Source organism: Mauremys reevesii, linkage group 1 (genome assembly GCF_016161935.1).
Source record: "Mauremys reevesii isolate NIE-2019 linkage group 1, ASM1616193v1, whole genome shotgun sequence".
Classification (NCBI taxonomy): Eukaryota; Metazoa; Chordata; order Testudines; family Geoemydidae; genus Mauremys; species Mauremys reevesii.
The window spans coordinates 243,688,923-243,716,750 of record NC_052623.1 but is presented as its reverse complement, the minus strand read 5'-3'; the positions used below and the strand labels follow the sequence as shown (position 1 = coordinate 243,716,750).

Genomic DNA, 27,828 nt, shown 5'->3' with positions numbered 1-27,828 from the left:
GTGGAGTAAATACGTATTTGCACTGGTAGCCAGCTGAGAAGACAGAAACATTTGGCTCACAGTGTAACTTTTTATTTAGTTGTTTTGAGGAATGTGTTAACTATGACTTGTTAAATAAAGCCCCATCCTGTGTGGCACTCGACACCTTGCAGTGTCAGGTCCTTATATCTTATGAAATGGGGTTTTGTATTCTAAATACGTTCACTCATTTTTTGTAGTTCTCTGTAACTCTGTCCAGTGACAAAGCGGCTCTTTGGTTGCTGACAGCTGAGTTGCTAGTGCTGTACACTGTGGCCTCTGAGGGCTGTTAAACTGCTCAGCTCCAGCAGCACAGCACAGTCAGTTCAGCACAAGACTCTAGCACTAGAGTTTTCTTGGAAACACACTTTTTCTGTCAGAGAGAACTGGAAAAAAAAAAGTTCACAGAGTAAGAGTGATGCTAGTAGAAACAAAAGCTGGCAAGAGCTGAGTAGGAATCTGAGCTAATTCTTTTGTTTTTTTTTTAATGATTCAATAAAAGGATATAAATTATTTGGAAACAAATTTGCTCCAACCCTCCTCCCTCCCCTGCAGTTAAGGGTTATAATCATGGCCCCATAGTTAGAGCTGCAGCCAGGCTTCCATTATGTATGCTATTTTTCCTTACACAAAATAACTCCTTTCAGGCCATAGGAGAATTTCTTTGGAAAGTTAAAGGAAAATTGTCCAGTCATTTCTGACTTGATCTTTGAGTTCATCTGCCTACACTTTGACAAATGAACTGGAAAGTTGCCTAGTTGCTTTGCAACATTTTAAAGTTTCTCTGTATCTGATGATATTATTGCTGAGTTATTACTATTATTATTTACTACTAATTTTAAATTATATTAAATCACAGGAGATCTTTCACTGCTTACATGCAGGACACTTTTAATCCTCCTCCATTAGCATTAAAGATTTGGACTCCATTAATGTAGGAAAATCCAGAGTAAAAATAGGAGTGCATTGGCTTCCAAATAACAGGTGATGTTTGACATATCCTATGAGGCACACAACCTCTGCACAATGAAACCACTGAACGTTAGGATAACTTTTAAACCAAAACTTTTCTGTATCTGACAAACTGAGAAGCTGTTATGGTGGTTATCATGTTAGTTTGTAGTTATCAGGCCCTTGAGAGAGGCATCATCTTGTGGTCTTGGCCAAAGACTAGGAACAAAGAATTCACAAATTATTTCTAGCCTTGACACTACTAGCTCTGTGGACTAAGGAAAGACTCTGTTTCCTCATCTGGACAATGGGGCTACTAATTACTCATGTTCCTCAGTGGGGCTTTGTGAGGACTTAGGCACCTAACGCCTTTGAAAATTTACCCCTTAATGTTTGTCAAGTATATGTAGTGCTGCTTCTTAATTCAGGTGGATTTTTTTTCATTCACTAGGTAGAGGCGCTGCCAGGCTTTTAAACAGAACAGAAATCATTCCTCTATTCAGTGAATACGCCTCCTTTCTGGCCATGTATTTCAGGAGAGCAAGGAGTGAATAGTGCACTTCTTCCACATCACCTAGTCAGAAGGTAGCTGTAAAGTCTATTGTACAGATGTCCAAATACTCAAAAACATGAGTGAACAGAAGTTCTGCGACCCCATGAATAGGAATGGCACTCGAAGAATTCCTTTGGAACTTACTTTCTTGGGGAGAAGTAGAAGGAAGCCAGTGTCTTCATATTTTTGAGTTTGTATGGAACTTAAATAGCTTTTGAGTAGAAGTGGACCTCAACAACTTTCGGAGTGTTCAAAATCCAAAGCTGGCTAAACCTATCCCCAGATCTAAATGCTTCTGAACTTTGAGGGGCTTGAAGTCTGAATCCAGATGATTCAGTTGTAGCCTTGTCTTGGTATTGTAAGAAAGTGAGACGCCTTCTTGATACTCAAAATAAATACAACACAGACACCTCATTTGTCTACCTATTCAGTTTATTGGCTTCCCTATACAAAGCTTAGTTCCAAAACCGTTAGGAGCAAGAACACCAGAATAGCTATGACTGATTACATACATAGGAAACTGTCATCCGTAATGAAACCTTTGGGATTCAGGTGTAAGCAAGGCTCTCCACAAGTCCTTGTTCCTTGGTAGATGTCATTTTCTACAGTCATGGAGACTCCCACCTTTGTATTTAGATACAGCTTGAAGTCTGTAAGGTGTTACTATTTCACCTGTAATCCCCAGAAATAGTTTGAGATTCCGGGTACTTTAATTCCAGTACCTTCTTAATAAAGGATGTGCAAAATCCAGCATGCTGTGCTCCAAATATACTTCCTTCTCAGTGAATCTACTCCTCCACCCCCCAACACCACACACATCCAACCCAATGACCCCAGCCGCCTTCTTATATCCAAACAGAAATACAGTCCATTTGCCAGACAAGCCGCCTCCTCTATCTGGCAATCTTCCTGTATATTTGCCTAGTTTTGCACAATCACTGAGCCCAATCACACACAAAAAAATGTAATTTACTAAACAAGGAAGTGTTTCTTTGAGCATCATGAGTACACAGGGTCAGTCCATCTCAGCCATGTGAGCTACACAGGGCATGTTTGGCTCAAAGTCAATTATAAAAGCAATGTTAAAATGCTTTCTGCTGATAGCTGTACAAGTGAGATTCTTCCCTGGCATGAAATCCTAGACCTATGACTCCCACACCGAGCAAAATAACAACAGCAATCTGCTTGCCATGTTCTCTGTACATTTTTGGGTCCCCCCGCATCCCCTCCAAGAAAGTTGACATCCTACTCCCAACGACCTCCTACTAGGAAATTAACTTAGATGACAATCAAAATTAAAGACCTTTTCTGGAATTCCGCTTCTATGTTCTGCCTCATCCCAGCTGGGAAGGACTGAGAATGATCCTTTAGGATTTGGGTCCCAGTGCAGAGGTGAATCAGTGGGCAGCAGGGAGCCTGGCACATTCCTGGCCAGCCACCTGCTGCCACGATAGAGACTCACCAGGAGGAGGAGGTGTGTCCACACACTCCAACTTCTGAAGAAAGAAGGAACAGGCAGGCGTCATTCGACTCTTTCACTGGTGCATGGCATACACTTGGAAGCTATCTGTGACTTGAAAGGTGTTTGAGTCTGGGTTCAGTGCAGTTTCAATTCACCTCACCAGTCCAGCCTGCTTTCCAACTTACTTTAGTGAGTTTTCTTACATGAAAACAAATTTTGGAGGGTTCCAAGATACTCAGCATGTCCCAAGAGTCTAGCAAATGGTTGGTGAATGTTTTTGCAGGTATAGAGCATATTGTATTCATTGCTTTGAAAACCAGATTGCTGTTCTCATTCTGTCCACTGCTTTCCAACTTTTGCACCTCCATACTGTAACCCTGAAGTTGGTCATTTTGCCCTTGTGTCTCTGCAAGCCAGTCCTCACTATTCTGTGCAGAATAGGCCATTTTTGCTATGGGTGCTAGGTAACTTGCTTCCCAAACCTTAGATTGTATGGACAATGGAAGTTCAGTTTCACAAAGGATTTTGAGATCTCCAGATTTGACCCAATTCCAAATTTGAACAAACCTCCCAAATTTCCGAATTCTTCACAAAAGGGAATTCGGCCGGGGGGGGAAGGCATTTCAGGTGAATCAAAACATTTCATTTTGACAAAATTGAAATGTTTCAATTTCACTTTTTGAAAATTTGTACTATATTTTAATATATAATATGATACAAAATAAAATTAAGTAATTTCAAAACACAAAATTGAAATAGGCTGTTTTGGCATGATTGGATTTTTTTTAAACAAAATTCTAGTGCAATTGACTCAGTTTTACAAAGCATTTTGATTTCAACAGACCTGCATGTTCCAATGGAATGTGGTTCCATCAAAGTTTCTCCAATGAGCTCTGCCTCATGTTTTCTGCAGGCAAAGTGTTGGCTGCTTTCACTACCTTTGCTCTTTGCACACTGGGTATGAGGGAGCAGTCTGTTTCTCTCTCAGCTGTTCTATATTGGCCTGATAGTGTATTTGGTAAGAAGAGCACCCTAACTGCTAATCAAAATCTCATTTCATTTCTCATGGCAAACCCCCATGCTACTGGGCAACTAAAGCTAGACATAAGATTAATATATTTTCTGTGTAATACATTTTAATGCGCAAGTGCGTACTCTCTCTCTCATATACACATGAAACACAGACCCATTTTTGCATCATGAGGCCTGCAGTAGATTGGGAGGATTTTTCCATGGTAATCTGTACAATTACAGAAGCAGATATTTGAAAAGTGGAAAAGCTATTGGGCAAGTTACCCGTGCTTTCTGACCTTTGTGACTCTCACACTGCATGTAGTCTTCTCAAGTAGCTACTGAGATAATTTGGCCCCGGAGATAAAGAGTTTGCTAAAAATAACTCTCTCTTACTTTTGGTCTTTTGTTGTGTTGAGGGGTCTGTTTGTTTGTTTTTAGTTTTACCATACCTACCAGTCTGGTGATAAAATTCAGGACTGAGGTTATCCCATTAAATACTAGCCAGCGTGGTCTGGCTTTACCCTCAAGAGATTGTCGACTCCAAGCATTCAGCAATTATAAGTCAGGCTCCCCAAAATTGCAAAATTGGTTTAAAAATGAGCTTAAAAATAATAAATTAGGGTTCTTTCTGTTTGCTCTCTGGTTTCAGAACCTTTCAGATTCACATTTTTTTTTTCTCCATTCCATAACGTTTAGGAACTTACTTTTACTTGTAAATGAAAGCTGAGATTTTTTTTAGTCACATAGCTCCAGGACCTGGGATTTTAAGAAAAACACATAATATTGTGAGATTTGAGATACAGCTGTAAGAAACAGCAACACTACTACTACCAGTCACATTCCTGAAAAATTATATAGGTATTTTGGCTAATTTAACTTGAGACTTGTGAGTATTGTTGGAAGCTCTAAAAACATCTTGGAAATGCCTTTCATTTGTGTCTCTGCATAACAGCTTTATTTTCATCCTGTGTTTTTGTGCTCATCTGTGAGTTACGGGTTAGTGAAAGAGGCTGACTTCATAGCCACAGAGTCTGAAGTACTCTATTTATTCACAGATCAAATACAGCATGGAGTGCAGCATTGGAGGCTTTCTTACAGTGCATTGCCAGTTACCCCTAACCTAGAGAACAGTTCAGGCTTCATGCCCATTTAATTCATGGCTTCACTGCATAGAATGGCAATGAGATGGTGGTTTACTGTCCATTGCGAATAGTAGCTTTGGGACAAAGACATGCTCTCTAGGAACTAGGCTTGATACCATCAGACTCATTTCACATAGGTCACCAAACAGCAGTCAAGTGGTATGTTTTCTGTCATGGTTGGCTTGGGTGTAATTTGAGTTGGCAGCTGATATTCTATTACCCCATAGACATCCAAACCTGTAATAACTTTATTAATTTCTCTTTTAAAAAAGAATTTTTTAAATGTTTCACTTCATTAAAAAAACAAGTGACAGTTCTAGGACAAATGAGATGATGACTAAGTAAAACCATATTTAAGCTACAAATAAAAGATAGGGGTGAGGTGGGAATTTTCCATTTGTTCTTCCCAGTATTCTCAGTTCATAGACCAGTTGTCCCCCAGTGCGACAGAGATTGATGGCAACAGATCCTCTTGTAAGGAGGTACTGTTACTACAAAGGGTATATCTACACTGCAATTAAAAACCCGCAGTGGCACATGCCAGCTGACTCAGGCTAGGGGGCTGTTTAATTGCAGTGTAGACGTTTGGACTCTCATTGACAGCTTGAAAAGTCTCTTGATTTTTGTGAAATTGGGCTGGAACCCTCTTAAGAAAAGCCTCTCTCACAGTATTCTCTGCTCAGAACAAAACCCAGACAAATGACCCATAATTGGACAGCTTAAGTTGGCTGAACTTTTTTTAAAATCTCAGTTTGGGTGGAGCTGTTTGGTTTTTATTTTGCCCAAACCAGTTGTCCCTAATTAAGTCCTCCTAACAGAGGAATGAAGGTGGCAGCACATCTGAATGTTCAGCAGCTGGGAGTGAGGGAAACTTTCAATGTTTGTGCTGGCTGTGGAGACTCTTGAAGATTTCCACCTTGCTTGCATCATTTCCCTGCTCTTTCACAAAGGCAGATAATTGGTGTTCAGAGCCTGCCCTCTCCCTGACACTTATTGCAGAACAGTTGCCTTTTGGGCAGAGAGATAAGATCACCCAATAGCTGAAAAGAGAGGATATTTCTGCACCCTCAGGAATGCTCTTGAGATCCTAGGAAAAGGTTTAAATCTGTGACAAATATTGTGGGCATAGATGTTCAGTGAACAAGGGAGAACTTCTAGATGAATAAGATTGAGGCTGAGAGCCATGATTGCCTGAGTTCTAATCTCTGGTGAGACACTGTCTCTGGGTAGCTATCTGTGCCTCAGTTTCTCTGTCTGTAAAATGGAGATAATAGTTTTAGAACTCTCTCACAAGGATCTTCTGAGACTTCCTAATTTTTGGACAGAGCTTTAAGACTAGAATGCTAAGTAACTAATTATTAGGATCCGTTGATTGGGCCTAGAGAAGCCAAACGGGGCTCAAACTAACGTACCTGGAGTCAGAATAATTGTAATTATCCAAGTGTCTTCAGTCTCAGGGAGAAGGACACATCTGGTGTCCAGGCACCAGAAAAAATCAAAGTGTGAAGAGTTTTTGACCTTTGCTTCACTGGGGCCAGGATTTCATCCATGTAGCTGACTTGTCCCCAGCCAAGGGACCTAGTCACTAGGATTAATTGATGTGCATTAACTTCTATTGAGACAGGTCTTGGTTGATTGGAATACAGAAGTAAAATACTATCTCTAGCCAAACCCTTGTGTAAGAGGACAAAATGTACATATTTTGGGACACACAGTAACTGGGGAAAGTAGAAACTGAAATTACTTTGGCAACAGTGAGGAGGAGGCCTCAGGGGCCCATAATGGGACTGAGTAAGAAGGAATATCCTCTTTCAGCTGGTGTTTTATATAGATTCTTCCATAAAGTAAGCCGAGAAACATTGTTTTCTTGATCAGCGCTAGCCCAGTTAAGTGATATATTTGAGCCGTGTGCAATATAGATAAATATTAGATTGTGCAGGTTTTAAGATAATACAAGTTATTCTAGGGCAGTGGTTCTCCATCTCTTCTATACTGTGACCCCATGTGACAATACAAGAGTTTTGGACCCACTCTCCCTGCTATTAAACAAAAAAAAGGGGGGGGAAGGGAGTGAGTAATCTCAATCTGCTGAAACCTGTTCCCAACCCCCAGGTTGAAAACCTGTTTCTTGGGCAATTTATATTTGTTAGATGTTGATATGTGAAATGTATTTATCCTGGCCTTTTCCCTCCCGTTTTACCTGTACTCTAGTATGTTGTTGGACATGTATGTTTGGGACTATAGCACTTCAGAAATAAGGTACATAACATGTATTATTTGGTGCATTATGTGTAAATCACATGATTGAAACTGTGCCATTTATGTAGAAAGTTTATGGTTCTATTAGCAAAAAGGAGATTATATGAATAATACTGAGGACAACATGAGATTAAATATGGGCAAACAAATGTGCCAAGTGTAAGGTATAGGAAACACTTTCTTTTGATGATGCCCGTCTGAGATAATATGCATTTGTGAATATAGCTCATTAAACATAAATCAACAAAAAATACAATAGCTAAACCAGTGCATTCAAATTCACTGAATAACCCAGGCATCTCACACTGAGAAATTCATCGAGAATCATTTAGAGAAGATACACTCCCCTAATTTAAAAAAAACAAAAACAAAACCTTAGAGGCCTGTCCTCTGAATTATATTAAAATGTGGATGGTATACAGTGAGTTCATTAAGATACTGTAGAAGCTGGAACAAAATGACAATTGACTACCGTCCCGCTTCTGTTGAAAGTTATTTAAAAAAAATTCTATTTAAAACAAAAAGGGAAGGATGGGGAAAATGGTCAATAGGCAGTTCGTAGAAGGCATGACACTTTCTGGATTTACAAAATGTGTGAAAAGTTATAAACCCCTGTGTGCAGTGAAAAAAGAAAGGTATGGTCTTAACACAGGACTGGGAGCCAAGAATCATGACTTCTGATTCTCCATCTGACTCTGGTTCCATCTGTGGCTTTGAGGTACAAATTTTCTAAACTGTCCCCTTAGTTTTTTCATGCTCAATTTCAGATACCTTGGGCCTCAGCAATCACAACTCAGTTCTGGGCAAAAAACATTTCTGAAACTTGGGCCCAAGATGTCTCAGTTTAGGCATCCAAAAACAGTCAATCAAAACTTGTGGTCACTTTTTAAATTGTTTTCCCTAACCTCTCTATTCAAGCAACATGAAATCCTTTCCAAGGCTGCCAATGTCCTCCTTCCATTATATCATTCATCTTGCTTTGACTAGATTGTGTAGTGTAGTGTGAGAAGGCACTGGAAGTTGCAATGATCTGCCCTTGTGCTTGGGGGCTGACTACATTTGTAGTCCTTGTGCCCACCTGATCACAAGGACTATGTGAGAGTAAGCAGCACTAGCCACACCAGAGTAAGTGGAACCATGATCCCCTCCACATCAGACAGGGGCTATGACAAGCAGGAGAAAAAGTGACCATGCTGGGTAGCTTTGGGAAGCATATTGCTTGCCTCCTAGAGATTGTACTGAGGTGGTTCAGCTTTTCACTGCAGGGAATTCCCATAATCCAAAATCTGGCCCCTTATCTTTAGAGAGTTTTTGTTTGTAGATTTTAGAACCTATGAAATAATCCTGAAAACAACGTTTTAAAATTCATAGTAGTTCGAATGGCAGAGTTTTAAATTGTGTTAGTACTTCAGCCCATGTTTGAAAAGAATTTATTTTTAATTTGACCTGTAGATATCTCTACTTAACTCTTTCCTATTTAGAGGAGGATGCTGATAACCAGGTTTTGGTGTTTTGTTTTGGTTTTTTCCCCACATAATTTGAGCCCTATATTCATGCCCCTGACTTTGCCTGTTTATATCCAGCATCTCTGCATTCCAGATGGAGTGAAGCGCATGTGACAGGAATATGTATGTATTTTGGAGCAGAGTTGGGTGTGAATGAGAAACAGTTGTCTGTTTAGACACCTACTTAGAGATTACTCAGAATCCTGCCTCTTTGCATTACTGTTTGTTGCTCTCTAGGTTTATCTCAAAGGAGGCTGTCAAGGCTGGTAAGCCTAAAATTTGACCTATCTTGACAGTGATCCCATATGGACAGCTACACTTTCAGTACCTTTCACTGCCAATACAAGTTAGTAATGTCTGTTCTCTGTACTGAGTCATTGACCGCTTTTAAAATGTTCCTGTAGGGAGAAACGGGAGAATGAGAGAAACTTCCCAAGGGCAGAGCAATTGGACGCAATGACCTTTGTGTTTTTTGTTGTGTAAATGGGCCTGCCACTTCCATCTCCTTATCCTATTGGAACATTTGTTTTCTTTTCTGTTGCTGTTGTGAGTTTGTGTAGCATGTAGGGCAGGCTGTTGAAAAGTGAATTCCGCTGAAAAGCTAGGGCTTTGTACGAGGTTCTGCAGGAAATCTAGGAAGCCTGAGTTTACAAGACTTGCCATGGTTCCTTGCACAAAAGGCATCTCTTGTGGGTTGCTTGAGGACTCCCTTTTCAGGGACCACTGTACAATGGGGATGTTTATATTAGAATTTATTTCTGGTAGACAAATTCGGAGCATTACATTGTATTTATCATAACTAATTGCTAATAAGACCCTGATGATTATTTTGTTTGTTTACTATTCCAGTTTTCTCTTCATACTCTGTCAGGTTGAGTTGCTGATGCAGAATAACTGTAATTTTCGAGATTGTCACTGCGTAAGCCTGCAATTTGTTCCATTTTCCACACTGAACTTCACAACAGGAAAAGAATCTGGGAGTTTTGGCTCCTACAACATGACCTAAAGCAACAGTCTCTGTTACCTTTAGTAATGTGCAGGTTTACAGCCCATGTAAGCGAACGGAAAAGTGATCTCATGCACAGTGGAGCAGGTCTGTCGCTTCGTGTTGTACAGTAATGTACATCGACATGTGGGTCCCAATCCTGCTCAACCTGAAGGGGTGTGATTAATTTTACTGACTGTGAATAATCCCACCAAAATAAATGGGATTAAACATGTTCATGACTCTTTGCAGGAATGGGGGTTATAGCCACTGCATATTTTGTGCCAGCAATACCTGGCTGTTGTTGGTGATACAAAGGTCAAAATTAACCCTCCATTCCCCTGAAAACCACCATCCCTGTTGATACCCATGTTGACAGACTCAACCCATACACCATGGACTGAACTGATGTAAAGTGAGCAGTACCCTTTCACCCCAGATATATAGTTGCACCAGATCAGGGTTGAGGTCTGAGGGTGGGGTAGTATGGGCGAAACGGTGAGCTGCTGTTGCTGTCTGGGCTGGGCTTGTTTATTGGCTAAATAAAGGACTTAAATCTCCAAGCCGGCCTAAAACCTTTCACGAGCATAAATTCACCTACATTTAAAACCTAAATTCACATGGAGGGGGAAATCCCAGTGCTGTTCAGCTGTTACACAAACAATATGGCCAGGGATTTCTCTGTGTACATTTCGACAGGAAACCAACAAGGTGGTTTTGTCAGTTGTTTTTCTGTGCCATGTAGGGATAAATATGAAGTGGGTCTAGATTGCTGCTCAGTACATATCCTTGTGGTTCCCCAAAAGTGCTTTGCCCAGGATAGTTGGTGGAGGTGGGGGCTTAGAGAGGAGAGGGTGTCTGTGAAACGTGTCACACTGGAGGAAGATCGCTGAACTGATTTAATTAGTTCTGCTTCAGCAGCTTCATTTTTGCTCGGGTCACTGCTACATTCATCCACTTGCATTTTTTTCCCCCTCTCAGCAATAGACAAATGTATGGTGATAATTAATGTGGCAGGTTGATCGAGATTGGGTGGCAGAGAGGCAAGTTTTCCTGGATGAATGATGAAGCATTGCTGGTTAAACTTAAAAGTGCATAGATTGAAATAGAAAGTAGTTAGTATAAAATCCCCCACTCCCCCAAGGGTGTGTTTAAACAAAATGTACTTTGAGTTTTGACATTGAACTTTCATAGTAAACTACCAGATGATACAATGTCATTCTAGGACTTTCAGTAGCTGGGATCTATCACCTGAAACTCAAGGCCAGCTTTATGTGTATTGTGAAGATGCAAGATCTGGGGTGGTGGGGTGCTAATGACAGAGCCTGCTTTTTTTAATTCTTTCTGTATCCAGGTGGAATGATCGCTGACATGGTGAGACTGCTTCCCCCTTGAAGCCAACCTTAGAAGATCATTTAATTTTTAGAAGTTTGGGCCTCACTGCCCTGATTTCTCTTTTCGGAAATGGAGCATGACCTACTAGTGAATATGCAGCAGATTAGCTTTAGCCTTTAATGCTGAGAGTCCTTAGATGCATCAGAGTTTGCTACTAGTTCAGCCACCCCTGTCTGATAAAACATGTCACTGGGACCTATGTGCTCTTTTTCATTCTGTTTTGTTGCTCCCATCCTTCTCCTCGCCACCTACAATTTCCTACTGGGGTGGTATGCTTAGACTATCCAACACCCCAAGTTACTTGGCAATTTTGATTAATAGGCTCATTATAAAGATACAAGTAAATCCTCCACACTAGAAGCCCAGAGCTAAATGTACCGTACATAACTGAATAGTGTGATAGAGAGTCTAGATTTTTCTGTGTTAAATTTTGCTTCATTAAATCACAAACATTCCTTTGGGTGCTGACATTTAACATAATACAGCACAAGAAGGCACAGTTGTGTCCATTGAACCGATGAGAAGTTATGCTTCTGTTTTGGACTCGCCATTGTATTGCTCCGCTGTATTTCAACCCCACTTCTGAAAGCCGAGGGAAACATTAATCCTGAAGCTAGCTGTTCCCATAATCCAAGGGTTTTACATATCACATCAATCAGACATCAAATTGCCCTTTTAAAAATGTCTAGGTAGTTTTTCTTTTTATTTATTTTACTTTTTCATTTGATCACTTCCCAACAAGTGCACACAGTACTGGAAAATACCTGCTCTGTTAAACACCCTGAAATTTGTTTATTATGAAACTTGCCTTTTATATGGGGTTAACCTACTGGTATGTGTTGGAAAGACTTGAAAAATCGCAGTACAGCATGTTTGATTTTTCTGAATAAATTTTTGTTTTCCTCTCCACCACCACCTAAGGAAATGTTAGATCCAGTGAAAATTGCTGGATTGACAGCCCTGGACAATAATGTCCTGTGTTTATGCACAGAGGAAGTACAACATAGATGAAGGCAGGGGACACTCTCCTTTGCTGTCCTGCCAATGTGGCTCAATTTGTTCCTAGAGGAACCACTTCTAAAAGTTAAAAGGAAAGTGTAACCACCAGACCCATTCAGTCCTAAACTTTTCTTCTAGGTCAAATTCTGGAATATTTTAAATTGCCCTTAATGTGAGCTTTCATTTTCTGGGTTAGTAGTGCAGGTGGATCAGCCAAACTACTTGGATCTTGACCCAAAGTCCATTGAAAGTCTTTTCATAGACTTGAGTGGGCTTCAGATCAGGCTGTCCATTATTATCCAGTAAGGCAATATTTGGTTTTCAAAATTGCTGGTTCATATAAGGCATATAAACCCTTCCATCTGACACTGGAAAAAAATAAGCATCTTAAGAGAACATTGCTGTTTGGGATCAGTGTTAAATAATGGACTGCAAAATGCTGTGTTCCGAGTGGGGATCTCTTCCATGCTGGAGAGAGAACCAATATGGCAGTTGCAGTATTTGCAGCACAAAAAGCAGAACAGATTTCTTGTAGGAGAAGTGTGTTTAGATTCATTGCTACATTAAATTGCTGAATATTCTTGTGTACAGTATGTTGTGATTTGCCGTCTACTGCAGCAGACTGCTAATTGGTCAGTTCGGTACTAAGACTGCGGTGCTGTTAGTATGTAGTTAATGATTCCCCATGGAAAAGCAAACAGATATAAATGCGCTTATATGATTCTTGTCTCTTTCTAGGAAACTAATTGTACAAAAAATGGACTTGAATGTGTACATTTGAACTGCAGTGACTGAATAGTAACCAGGGTTTTGAAATACAGTAGACGCTTGTTTGCAGCCTCACCTTATCAGAGCAACTGCTGCTTACGAGCAACATTTCCTCAGGAATACTTTCCCTACTATGAATTGTCCACTCGGTAACAGCAACATAGCAACAGTGTAAGAGCAACGTCTGGGGCGGAGATTGGGGAGGGCCATGTCGGGGCGCTGCCCTCCCAAACAGCATCTTTCCACAACCTTCCCAACCCTGGCCCTTCAGCGCAGCTCCAGGGCACACAGCCCTGTTCACTTGCCCGGCCTGACAGAACCTGCATGCAGAGCATGTGGGGGGGGGGGAGGAGTTTGGTGGGAGGGTCTGGAAGAGGGGGGAGCTAGGTTTGGGGGAGTAGCAGAGGCACAGCTGGAAGACTTCCTTCTCCCATCCTCATCGTCTGGCTTGCAGGCACCTGGGGGGTGGGTGTTTTTGCTATTTTGCAGTGGGGAGTATCACACCCTCCTCTCCCATGCACTGAGCTTCCCCTCTATCTCGGTTGCCAGCGGGAGGGTGTGGGTGTGCTGTTTTGCAGTGGGGGGGGGGAATCAGGGGACCCCTCTCCCCATGGCACTGACCTGTCCCCTTCTCCCCTCCCGTCTCCGCTGTCCATGGTAGGAGCCACTCCCCCCTCCATTGCAGGCTGTGCACTGTGGCCTCCCCAGCCATCCATCCCTCGCCAGGGTGGACCATGACAATGCCAGCGGGAGCATCCTCAGCCTGTCCCTGACGGCTGGGCTCTCTCAGCCGTTTTGCCGACTGGGGACTCTCCTGCCATACCCAGGGTTCCCCTCCCTCGTTCCCCACAACTCCCATCCCAACATCGAAACACCCTTAATTCTTCATACACCTTTGGTCAGATGACGCTCCCATAACTGCAACAGCCACTTAGGAGCAACATAGCAAAATGGCTACCAACGAGCAGCTACTCTAGTATTTTTTTCCTCTCTTCTGTTCTACTTTTGCATCTTTACAAGCTCATTATCATACATCCTCTCCTTCAGTTCTGAGCTATGACATGGCTTCATTGCTACTGTCTTCCCCTACAGATGAGCCTTCCCAGTGTCAGTTACCCTCAGTGCACTACACTCCCACCACAGCTATTGTCATATCAGGAAAGCTTGCTCTCAATCCCTTCGTCTTGGCCTGGCCAACATGGACTTTTTCCCCTATCTTGTGGTCTCAACAGCCATGCATAGCATGGAATGGTGGAGAGTGCAATCTTTAGCTGAATGCTTTGATTTTAAAAAAATGTTGAAAACCTATCCACTGGAAATCAGTTTAAGGGATTTCGAAACCATCTAGCAATGCCTTACTACATATTCCACATCTGCAAATGTCTTTGACTCTATATCCTTGGGATCACTAAGAATTAAGTGTTGCTTTCAAAAATATAATTTATAGTGGTTGCAGTACAGAATATTTTTCCAGGGGTCTTCCGCCAAAAACTTGAGTGTTCAGAAGTAACATCTGACATATAAACGGATTACTTGAAGTGAGAAATTCTGTGGCATTACTGAAAACATTAGCAATTTAATTTGTTTAGTAATATTATCAACGTGGAACAAAGAGTTTGTGGCGGAATATAACTCATCCCGGTAAGGGGATGAGGGTAGGTGGATGCTTCACCAAAAATTAATTCCCTTCATTTTTTCTAATGCAACCTATTTACTGTAGAAAGTTAAACATGCTCGGTTCCAGTCAATGTATTGATCAACGGGTGCATAATTGTTCCTGCATAAACTACACTGCTGTCAGTTCCAATTTGCCTCACTATATATCCAGGTTCCTTTTGTCCCCATGCAGTGAAGCCAGGATTTCTACAGAAGTTTGTCTGGAAATATTATCAAACGTCATATGCTACCATGAGAGAAGTCCTCAAAAACGTAATCTTTTTTTGCTTCCTCTTCCAGAACCAGATATGATCTCATTCCTATTATTCCTTTGGAATGGAGTCTCTGGATTGTGTCCTTAAGACAGCTTCTTCACCATTTTGTTATTTCCTTTTATGTTGTTCTCATGTGCTGCAGCACCAACCAGTATCTCCTTTATTATTTTACTTGTTGAGAGTTTTACTTTCCATGTTCCCTGCTGCCTGGTATCCTGTTAACTGACCGCTTTAAGACTTCTTATGTTTTGCTCTACGTTGCACGCTGTCTTGTGTTAATATGATTAGTTGCTTGACTATGGCATACCCACGATCCAGACCGTGACACTCCGACCCCATAGAATCTGACTTAGTAGCTTCCAGTTTCATTATGATACCGGCTTCATAGTGCTCATTTAGCTAGATAGCCATTCAGCATTTGCTCTACAAGGAAAAAGCTCAGGATGATACCACTGCCTTACAGACCCTGCCAATTAAACCTTAAACATGGGATAGTGCTGTGTTTCTCGGACTCACTCGAACTATTTCAAGCCTCTTTCCGTTTTAAAAATTGCCTCCACCCCCAGCTGTCATCCAGCAAGTCTTGAACTTTTGAAAAATCCTTTTTGGACTAAGAAGCGGCTAAAAGGCATCTCTTCTTGCAGGTCTCAAAACAGAAGCTGACCTTTGTGATTTGTAGGACTCCAAGCTGTTGGGAGAGAGTGGGTGCAAAAGTTGTAGCCCCTGTGGCAGTGGGACAAAAGGGCTAAATCAGGCAAGCACATGAGATGCAAGTCTGTACAAAGCCCCAAATAGTTGCTTGTCTTTTCTTGTCCTTTAAAGCTGGCCGTACTTAGAACCTGGGGGGTTGAGTGGTTGTTTGAAAAGGTTTGTTTTCCATATTTTGGAGCATTCCATTGAGAAGGGATTTTTCTTTACAATAAAGAAATTATGATATAAACAACAGCAGACAGAATACTCTGTTAGTAAAATGATTATCTATATCCAATGAATACATACCATAGTGAGTAGCACTCATTGTGCACTTTATTATGTTGTTTACAAATACTTTTTATATCTTCATATCTTCTGAGCGAAAGCTGGTAGAAATTGTTGTCCTTATTCTACAGATAGGGAAACACAAATACGTGAAGGCTTTTGGTTGGTCAAGATCAAAACATGGGGTTTCTTCCCATGTGTAGTGGTTACATCCCCATATCCAGACATGTTTGCAGCTACTACCCAAATTAGAAAGAGCTCAAATTGTGAGCTATGCCTACAACCACCAGCCATTTGTCAGCCAAAAATTGTAAGAACTTTGTAGCTGCTAGTTGCTAGATGCGCCATTACTTTTTTCTGGGTTTTAAAAAAAAATAAAGCACTTCCAACCATTCCCAAATCACATATACAGATTCTCAAAAGTTCAGGACATATTATCCACAGGGGGAAATAATCTACCAGAGAAACACAGAAGGCAGGAGAGTAATTGAGCATTTGGCTCACATTTACAGAATACTCTGAGAGGCTGTTCTGCAGCATTTCAGCTTTTCATTTGTACTTACTTTTCATTTATTTGTTAGGGGACAACAAGAATCTGATTTATGCCTAATGTGGTGGGAACGTAAGAGTCCAATTTTGATCTATGTTTTCTTATCCAAAGGAAGAAAATGATGTACTTTCTATATCACCGAAGCACTTGTATTAAGATTATATCATATCCCTCTCTGCCTCCTGGATTTTATCCTAAGCCCACCAAAAAGACACTTATTTAGTTCAGTGGGCTTTGGATTATTTTACCATTCTTCTCTTCTGTGCCTGTTTTATGTGTAATTTTGGCTATCCATCCACACTCATAATATACTAAATAAAAAGGCCAGAATAATAGATCCCTGTGGGCTAGATGTAGAACCTATGAAAAGAAACTACCTGTTAAAAAGAGAGGTTTCTAGGCACTAAAATCCTACCTTTTAGCCTTCTTTTTTTTTTTAGTCATTTAGAATCCTCCTTCCATGCTATAGATTGATATACAGTCTTGTATGAAACACTAAACTTTACTACTCTTTATTGATGCTCAGAAGTACTTAAACAAAGCAACTCCTCATTTCCTCTGATAAAGCTCCATCAGGATGTCAGATTTGCTGCTTAAATAAACCAGCTTGCACTTTCAAAATGCTGCATTATACCATTTCCTAAAAACGTAAGTGAAATAACCACCTTTTTGCGCACGCACACACACACACACACACAGAGTACCCATGTTACACAGATCTTTCATGCTTTGGTCAACAGTGACATAGTCAACAATATTCACAGTATTACCTGTCTCAAGTGTTCAAAAATCATCAGTCAGGCCTAAAAAAATCATGACATTTGTATAAAACTAACTTTGGTCACCTTTTAAAAGCTTTTCTCTACCCTCATAAGGACTAGAAATGTGGAATGTGTTTTTTAATAAAAGCTGCGATTCTCACCTAATCATATCTCTCAGGAAACTGGGGATTTGAGAAAAACACCCCCAAACTCTCCCCCAAACTCTCATTAACATTGTGAGAGTTGGTAATGCTGTATTCACATTTAAATGTTCGTTATGCTTCAGTGTTAACAGCCTTCAAGATGAATAGAGGCAATTAATGCTGCTCTGTCAGGATTTTTGCAGACTTTGACAAGCATTACTACATCGGTTTACATCTGGTTAACATTTTGAACATTTTCTTCACAACCATGAGTATTAGAGACTTAATTCATTTTAACAATGAAAGCTCAGATGCTAGAGAACAAGATAGCAGCAGTCTTTATAAAAGACTTCATAAAAGAAGTACCAGCCTACAGTCTCACTATGGCTGGCCCACTTTCACCTATGTGCCTACATTTCTCTCTCTCCTTTTAATTTTTTACCTTTAGTTTGGTAAAGAGTTTTGCCCACCTTTTGGTATTAAAGTTAATAAACGTGCAACCTGCCACTTAAAATCCATTCTCATGTCTGTCGTCTTTCTCGTGCATGTCCTGGTCCAATAAAGCTGTGCTTCCTTCACTCATTATAATTTCAAAAGATTGAGAATAGACTCATCTAGACTTCGTGTCTTTCTCACTTTGGTATTTTAAAAACGATTTAATTTTCTTCATCTCCTGATTTTTGTTAAACTTGTAGAAATAGCAAATTTGGAGGAGCGTTAGTCTGACATAACTGGTGTTCTCCATGTTGTGTTCTAGCACTCACTGATTACCCATTGAAAGGAAATCTTTTCAAGCTTCACAACTTACCTAACGAAGTGTGGCATGCAGAGGTAAACAATCCGGTAGCTAGTAAATTGGACCATTATAGAAAAATGTGTTGGGCTTGCAAACGTTATGTGGAAGGTTGTGTTACAACTACTGTATTTGTGTGTGCTTATAAAACCCAAAGCTCTGGAACAAGAGTGATTACCCCCACCCCCGCCCCTTCATATGCTATGGGCCACTGCAGATGTGAACAAGAATGTTATAGCTTGACAGGAAAAAAAGTCGTTATTCTGTATTTTGATGAACTAAAGTTTAATGCAAACCAGATTGCTGTAGGTTATAAAAGAAGCAATGTTGATTCTGTAGGCACGACTTCTAAGAATATAAGTTTATTGCTGTGTTTGAAAACAGCCTGGAATTGTAGAAGTCTCTCCTTGTCCTGGAATTGTTATTTCATGTCAGCAGGTTACACCGCAGTGTTAATTTAGTAAACTGTGCTAATATAATACATGCTTGGGGTGCAGTTTGAGAACAATGTTTGCTAAGTTTGCCTTGCATTAGGGAGCCTATCGTGGCAGCAGCAAAAAACAAACATGCCAGATTTCATGAAGACACATTTGTTGAGAAATGAAATGAAAAGCATATGGGTTCTGTAGTTTGCTACTAGGCGCTATGGAAGTTTGCTAGTAAAATTGGAGCCAAACCATTGCTGGCATAAGCAGGAGTAATTCCAATGTTTTCAGCGAACTCATAGCTACTTACTCCATCAGTGAATTTGGCTCCCCTTCAGTAAACAACTTTAATAGTTATATTGTGAGAGAGTAAAAAAAAACAAAACACCCTATTGTAATAAACCGTCTGGGTCCTTACTCGCCACAGTGTAAACCTCAGTGTAATCTCCAACTAGCAAAGGACTCTCTAATCCCTCCAGCACATGAAAAGGAATAATACCAGAGATTTTGGGAGACTTGGCTGAGTAGGAAGCGGGAGGCTTCCTATGAGCAAGCGTAGCAAGCCAAACTACCGGCTGTGGAAATAAGGCAAAAAGTTTAGTAGCTGGGACTGAAGTGCTGAGAGTTAGATCAGTGGTTCCTGACAAGGGAGCCAGTGGTAGCAATGGCTGATGGATAGTCAGAAGTGGCTATACGGACTGGCCTGAAAAATGGTGCTGGACAAAACGACTGGACTCAGGACGGGGGTTCTGCAGACCAGTGCATGATTGCCTACGTGAGAGGAATGGCCTGGACTAAGTATCCCTGGCACTAGGCCGGAAGAGCGCCACTTTGGTATTCTGGCACTGAGCTGCCCATAGAGTGTGGATAGGAACTGCTGTGTGTTGTGTTTCCCTCTTTTAATTTGGAAATGTTAAAAGCAGTTGTGCCTAGGGCAATTGCACTGTTCATTTTTGACAGCCCTAGTAAAGCAATCCTTTAGTTATTCATCAGGCTCTGAATATTTGTGGGAAGCCACCTGGAACTAAAGGCTGAAGGACCTAACTCTGGGAGTGCCTATGGCATGTGCCTCTGAACTGTGGTACACTCCCCATGCTCCTGAACATCTAGGGAGCTAGTGTACCATAGCACTTCTTTGCCACACCCTGTATTTGGATCAGTTACACTGGTTTTTTTTCTTATACATCAGAAATATTTATTTTTCTTTTAAAGTTTGTTGATAGGGGGTGGCAGATAAAGGAACCCCTCATCATATTTGTGGCAACAAATGCCAGACCTCCACTCTATTTCCAGTTGCATCAGCCACGTAAACTTTTTGAAGCCCCAGTCCTGCAAAGACTTACGCACCTGTTTAACTTTAGGCACTAGAAGTGCAACTCAGTTGTTTTCAGTGAGACTATTCACAGTGTCTAAAGTTAAGGATGTGCAGGATTGAGACACTAAATATTTTAAAGCATTTAAAATAAGCAGCGAAAAGGGAGAAAAACTAACAAGTGTCAAAAAGGTATGGTTTCAGATGAGATTTAATAATAGATGAACCATGGAGGAGGAAGAGAGACTCAGGAAGGCTGTTCTAGATGCAAGGAGCTGTAGTGGAGATGGTTCTTGCACCACCAGCTGCAAAATTATGAGATGGGACAAAGAAGAAACCAGGAAGAAAGAGGCCAATATGAGGAAAGTAGAGGGAACAGGAGGGAGGTGTGGAGAGAAAAGGTTCTGTGCAGTACAAACATTTAAAACAAGTCGAAACAAAAAGGGCAGTTTCCTAGAGGAACACGAAAAAAATGGGGAGCCATTGGAAATATTTGAGGACAAGGATAAGTGGACAAATTTCTTGTCCATTTCAGAAAGCAGGCAGCTTCTTTCCATAAGTGCTAGAGTCTGGGGAGTTGACTCAAGGCAGTAGAATAGGGAGTTCAAGGTTCAGTAACTCCTCACTTAACGTTGTAGTTATGTTCCTGGAAAATGTGACTTTAAGTGAAACAGTGTTAAGCGAATCCAATTTCCCCATAAGAATTAATGAAAATAGGGAGGGTTAGGTTCCAGGGAAATTTTTTTCGCCAGACAAAAAACGATATATTATATAGATATACACATAGTACAAGTTTTAAACAAACAATTTAATACTGTTCATAGCTATGATGATTGTGAAGCTTGGTTGAAGTGGTGACGTCAGAGGGTGGAAGATGGTGGGATATTTCCCAGGGAATGCCTTGCTGCTAAATGATGAACTAGCACTCGGCTGAGCCCTCAAGGGTTAACACATTGTTAATGTAGCCTCTCACACAAGGGGAGACAGCATAGCAGACAGAGACAGACACACACCTTGTGTGTGGGAGAGAGAGAGAGAGAAATGCACACTGCCCCTTTAAGTAAGCTGACCCACTCTTAAGTGCATTGTCTTGGATCTGGAAGATGAAACAGCAGCTGCTGCCCCAGGCTCTCTGTGTCTGTTTGTGTCCCCACTCTGCTCTATATGGAGAAGAAGGGGTAAGCGGGATGTAGAAGCAGGGGGGAGGGGGACACCCTGACATTAGCCTCCCTTCCTTCCCCCCCTGCACAGCAAGCAGGAGTCTCTGGAAGCAGCTCCAAGGCAGAGGGCAGGAGCAGCACATGGCAGTGGGGGGAGGGACAGCTGCAATTGCTAGCATGCTGGGCAGCTGCAGCACAAGGAACTTAGGGGAGCGGGGAGCTGATAGGGGGGGTCTGCTGGTCCACCGTGGTTACAAGCCCCCACCAGTTAGCTGCAACAGGCTGCTCTTCCTGCAAGCAGTGGATAAAGCAGGCGGCTGCCAAAGGATGTTAGATGGGAGCATTGCGCAACTTTAAACGAGCATGTTCCCTAATTGATCAGCAGTGTAACAACAAAACAACTTTAACCGGGACGACTTTAAGTGAGGAGTTACTGTATAGATGAAGCAGGGTTGAGGAACAATATGCTTAGGTAGATGACCTCTTTGCAGCTTTTTAAATATCAGTTATCCATTGAGATATCAACATCCAGGCTCTGTTTAATACAGTAATAAACAAGTGTAGCAATAATAAGCAACAAATGGTGAAAACTGGCACAGCAAGCATTTTCAGTAGCAAAGTAAGTGGAACAGAAAAGTATTTTCAATAAAACTACAAAGTCAGCAGAAAGGCTATCAGTTCTAATTTCCCTCTCTCTCTCACTATGCAAGTAGGTGTTGTCTGAATTGCAATGCAGAACGTGACCAGTGAGAGTTTCACTGTTTGTCCTGTAACCCTGATTCCCTTAAAATGCTCTGTTGCTGTAGGTCCCTGTCTGAACACTCCCAGCCAGCATAGAAGCATGCACTGTTCTTCTTCCAGTGCTTGCTCCCATCTGTTCCAAGTAGGTGTGTGCGTGCCGTGTGCACAGTTCACTGGAAGGTTTTTCCCCTAGCAGCACCTGTTGGGTCAGCTCTGAGCCCCCTGGAGCCGTGCCTTCATGGTGCTGCATATAGGGCCCTGACAACTCGCACTGACAGGTCTGCATCCCCTGGCCACGGTGTCACGGCAGCAGTCCTGAGGCCCCAAACGATTCAGAGGCCACCAGTGTAGTCCAGTGGCAAGCCGGCTATGATTCGGCAATGATGTACATCGCCCCAGCACTGATCCCCAGCACCGACAGGCATGACGCCGTCGTGATCCCTGTGCATGGACTCATCGGAGTCTGCATCGGACACTGACTCATATGTGTCCCAGAGAAGCCAACACCGTAGCTGCCAGCACTCCCAGACAGCAGGGATGACCCAAACTTTCCCCCGGTACTGTGGCCACCACAATGGCAGGTACCAGCTCAGATGCCGAACCAGTGGCCCTTCTGGACTCCATGGGCTTACCACCAGTCCCAGGGGTCTGCCTTGGCATGCTCCTTTTCGGTTGTGTCTGAGAGAAGGACTGCGTCTAGGGCAGGGGTCAGCAACCTATGGCACACGTGCCAAAGACGGCACGCAGGCCGATTTTTAATGGCACGCTGCTGCCTGCTGGTGGCCAGGACCCCGGCAGGCAGCAGCGTGCCATTCAAAATCCTGCCTGGCCCGGCCCACTCTTCTTTGCCCCTCCTGCCAGCAATTGCACATGCTTTCCTGACCTCCGTCATTTCTGGCGGGAGGTTGTGTTTCCAGGTTAGCGTGGCCATACCGCAACCTGGTGTCCACGGAGTCTGAGCAGCCCTGCTGGCGGGGGCAGAAAGAGGGACCCAGTCTCACAGGAGTTGCAGCGCCTGCGAGGCCTGTAAGTGGGGAAGCACCTGGGTCCCAGCTGCGTCGTGCGCCCGTCCACCCCAAGCACGGCCGGCCCCACTCCCTGGACTCGGCAGGCTGCCCCGGGGTTGGAGCCCCGGTGCCGGGATGAGCTCGGCTTTGTACTGGGGCAGGCCACGTCCCACAGCCCGAACCCAAGCCTGGGGACCGTGGCTCACCGCCTGCTGGACCCTGGGAACATCTGGGTCGCGCCTCTTTCCCCACCCCAGGTCACTGGACCCTTCTCCCCTCCGGCATTGAGGGCAGAACCCAGGAATCTGGAGCCCTAGTCTCCATCTGCCCCCCACCCCCTCGAACAACTAGAGCCCAGCTGGAAACCTAGGAATCCAGAGTCCTCACTCCCAGCACTCCTCCCCTGAGTGTCAGACACCAGTTCCTTCCCGGAGCCCAGGTTCTCAAGTCTCTTCACTGGTGGCTTGACCCTCACTTGGTGTGTGCTGGGGTCACGTTTTCCAAACCCCGTCCATCCCTATATCTGACCACCGACGCCTCAGCCATGGGGTGGGGGGCACAGAACTCAGGGCCTCTGGTTTCAGGAGGAGCTGATGCTTAACATCAATGTAAGGGAGCTCAGAGTGGTCCGGCTGGCATGTCAGGCCTTTCGGCCTCTCCTGGAGGGCGAGTGCATATCTGTCCTGACACACAATACAACAGCGATGTTTTATATCAACAGACAAGGGGGAGCATGCTCCTTTCTCCTGTGTCAGGAAGCCCTCACGCTCTGGGAGTTCTGCATAGCACACTCCATGCTTTTGGAAACATCCTATCTTCCAGGGTCGCAGAACGAACCAGCAGACCAGCTCAGCAGGTCTTTTCGCAATCACGAGTGGTCTCTCCACCCGGATGTAATAAACAGTATTTTCCAGAAGTTGGGAATTCCCCCGATCAGTCTGTTTGCCACAAGGGCTAACAGGAAGTGCCTAATTCTGCTCCTTCCTGAACCACAGCCTGGATTCATTGGCGGACATGCTTCTGCTTCCATGGAAGGACTGCCTGTTCTACGCATTCCCTCCTATACCGCTGATTCACATTGATCCTCCTCAAATCTGGAGCGACGGAACCTTGGTGATCCTGGTGGCACCAGCCTGGCTATGTACACTAGGCTACTGGAGCTATCGGTAGCTCTACTGTTCATCACTCAGTATCACGGAAGGTTTCAACACCCCAATCTCGAGTCTCTCCACCTCACGGCTTGGAAGCTGTGTGGTTGAATCCACTAGAGTTCACATGCTCAGACCCCGTTAGGGAGGTTCTTCTGGGTAGCAGAAAACCTTCAACCAGAGCAACTTACCTAGCCAAGTGGAAGAGATTTGCAATTTGGTGCTCGCAGAGTGGTATCTCTCCAGCACAATCGTTGGTCCCCTTTATATTGGACTACCTCTGAAAGTTGAAACAGCAGAGCTTGTCTCACTCCTCGATAATGGTTCACCTGGCTGCCATTTCAGCTTTTCACCCAGGAGAGCATGGACGTACCATCTTCACTAACGAAATAGAGCGGCAATTCTTCAAGGGGTTGAATGGATTATATCCTCATATTCGGCAGCCCACCCCCATTTAGGACCTTAACTTGGTACTTTATAGGCTGATGGGGGGCCCCCGTTCGAGCCCCTAGCAACGTGCTCACTTCTCTGCCTTTCCTATAAGATGGCCTTTTTGGTTGCAATAACATCAGCCAGAAGGGTGTCTGAGCTCAAGGCTCTCACATCCAACCTTCCGTATACCATTTTCTACAAAGATAAGGTGCAACTGCGACCCCACCCAGCATTCCTCCCAAAGGTGGTCTCGAATTTCCACGCCAATCAAGACCTATTTCTTACGGTCTTTTTCCTGAAACCTTGTGCCAATAGCCGTGAGCAGAGACTCCATTCCCTGGATGTGTGGCAAGCCGTTCTGTAAGTCGAACCAACTGTTTGTTGCTGTGGCAGACAGGATGAAAGGCCTCTCAGTGGCCACAAAAAGAATATCGTCATGGATCACATCCTTTATCGGGGTTTGTTACGACCTCACTAACGTCCCTGCCCTTGCTCTGACTGCACGCTCCACCAGAGCTCAGGAATCTTCAGTGGCCTTCCTGGCCCAGGTACCAATCCAATAGATATGTAGGGTGGCTACATGGTCATCCTCACTTCACATTATGCCATCACCCAGCACCCCAGGGACGATGCAGTGTTCGGCAGGGCGGTGCTTCAATCAGTGATTCCATAAACTCTGACCCCACCTCCTAGGTAAGGCTTGGGAGTAGCCTAATTGATATGAGCAAGCACTTGAAGAAAAAAAAATGGTTACTCACTGTGATGGATTGGATCACAGAAATCCCCTTTGGGACTGCCACCTGATATGCCTAGACTATCTCTGAGCCCGTTTTCCCTGCCAGCTTGGGACTTCAGTACCTTGCCTTGTTTGAGCCAGACACGCTTGCCTGCTGCAAACACAGACCCAAGTCTAAACCACATCCCCCACAAGCTGCAAGCTTAACTGAAAACAACTTAAGAAGTGCTATTGTCTTTAGCACTCAGATGCCCAACTCCCAATGGGGTGCAAACCCCAAATAAATCTGTTTTACCTGGTATAAAGCTTATACAGGGTAAACTCATAAATTGTTCGCCCTCTATAACACTGATAGGTATGCACAGCTGTTTGGCCCCCCCCCCAGGTATTAATACATACTCTGGGTTAATTAATAAGTAAAACGTGATTTTATTAAATACAAAAAGTAGTATTTAAGTGATTCCAAGTAATAACAGACAGAACAAAGTGAATTACCAAACAAAAGAAAACAAAACACGTAAATCTAAGCCTAATACAGTAAGAAAGTGATTACAGATGAAGTCTCACGCTCAGAGATGTTCCAATAAGCTTCTTTTACAGACTAGCCTCCTTCTCGTCTGGGTCCAGCAATCACTCACACCCCTGTAGTTACTGTCCTTTGTTCCAGTTTCTTTCAGGTATCCTTTTGGGGGTGGAGAGGCTGCCTCTTTAGCCAGCTGAAGACAAAATGGAGGAGTATCCAGGGGTTTCCATCTTGTGGATGGAAACCGCCCTCTCCTCCTGTGTAGAATCACAGCTCAACATAGAGTTTGAGTCACATGGGCAAGTCACATGTCCATGCATGACTCAGGTGTCTACAGGCCAAGCCAAAAGCTCAGATGTGGATTGGCGTCTCTCAAGGTCCATTGTTAACCAAGTACTTCCATTTACTTGAATAACCCCTTCACGCTGCGTTGACCAAATTTGCCTTAAGTGCTTTCTACAGCAAACACTTTAAATACAAGCATAGAGCCAGTGCTCATAACTTCAGATATAAAAATGATACATGCATACGAATAGGATGAATACATTCAGAAGAACATGACCTTTGCAAAGATATGTTACATGGCATATGTAGCATAACACATATTCCAGTTATGTCATATTTACATTTGTAAGCATATTTCCATAAAGCATTATGGGGTGCAATGTCTCACTCACCATTTCGTAATTGTTGTTCTTCAAGATGTGTTGTTCATATCCATTCCAAACCCACCCACCTTCCCCTCTGTCAAAATATCTGGCAAGAAGGAACTGGAGAGGCGGTAGGTAGGCAAGCCCCTATATGCGGTGCCATGAAGGCATGACTCCAGGGGGCTCCAGAGCCGATCCGACGCGTGCTGCTAGGGGAAAAACCACCTTGTGAACTGCGCACACACCTAATTGGAATTGATATGATCAACACATCTTAAAGAACAACAGTTACGAGAAGGTGAGTAACCATTTTATTGTCTGTGTGATAAGCAGCCCTGGTTCAGCAACTTGGACTCCAGCAGCCTACTTGTTTACACCATAGTCACACTCTGATCTCCACCAGCCTTGGTTACTACTACCCAAGTGACCCCCCTAATGCACCCCGAAATTTCCGCAAAACGGTCTTTCCTGAGATGTCCAGCCCTCTGCGGGAACATTCTGAGGAGTAATAAGGTGAATTGCTCCTTTAAAGAGACACAAGCCAGCAGCTTGTTGCTTTAACTAGCATTAATAATCACTTCAGGTCAAACACAGCACTGGGCTGATATAGAATAAAAGTAAAACAAGTTTATTTAATCAGAGAGGTTTTAAGTGAGTTTTTTAAGTATAAGGAATAAAGTCAAAAATGGTTATCAACACATAAAAGTGGAAAATGTTTTCTAGTGACTAAAACTTAACAAAACTACAGTCTTGTTCAAGGTAAGATTCTTACCACATCTCCTTCCAGCAAGATGGCTGACCACCTCCTTGGTTAGGATTTCTTACAAAATGCCAAGTGAAAGGTAACTTTGGGGTTTGTCTCTCTCTTTTATAGTTCACTGAACTTTTAAAATGTATTCTTCTCAAAGTGCCATGCTCCTACTGCGAGAAAAGGACCCATGGAGTCTGATGAAGAAGGTTCCATGCTGTTTCTTTCCCCGACCTGGTACTTTTTACAATACAAATTGAACTGTCCCTGCAGCCTCAGATATGCTAATCAATGACTGAGGTTGCCAATTCCGTTCTACTCCATGCAGATATGGCCTCAACTGGACTACTGTGTTCAGTTCTGGGCACCACATTTCAGGAAAGATGTGGACAACAAAAATGATTAAAGGTCTAGAAAACATGACCTATGCAGTAAGAGTGAGAAAATTTGATTTGTTTAATCTGGAGAAGAGAAAACTGAGAGGAGACATAACAGTTTTCAAGTACATAAAAGTTTGTTACAAGGAGGAGGGAGAAAAAAAGGCCTTATCCTCCGAGGACAAGACAAGAAGCTGTGGGCTTAAATTGCAGCAACAGCAGTTTAGGTTGGACATTAGGAAAAACTTCCTGTCGGGGTGATTAAGCACTGGAATAAATTGCCTAGGAAGGTTGTGGAATCTCCATCATTGGCGATTTTTAAGAGCAAGTTAGACAAACACCTGTCCAGGATGGTCTAGATA

The 27,828-nt window shown here is 42.9% G+C and overlaps 1 protein-coding gene across 6 annotated transcripts in view; it reads left to right on the top strand.

Moving 5' to 3' along the window:
* PDE3A (phosphodiesterase 3A) overlaps positions 1 to 27,828 on the top strand; it is a 539,267-nt gene that overhangs the window by 393,847 nt on the left and 117,592 nt on the right. The window contains exon 1 of one of the 6 annotated variants that reach the window (XM_039544413.1): positions 13,197 to 13,222. The exons of the other annotated variants lie outside the window; for them this stretch is intronic. The gene's annotated coding sequence lies outside the window, so the exon portion shown is untranslated. Of the gene's footprint in view, positions 1 to 13,196; positions 13,223 to 27,828 lie in introns of those variants that run through there. 6 annotated transcript variants of the gene reach the window in all.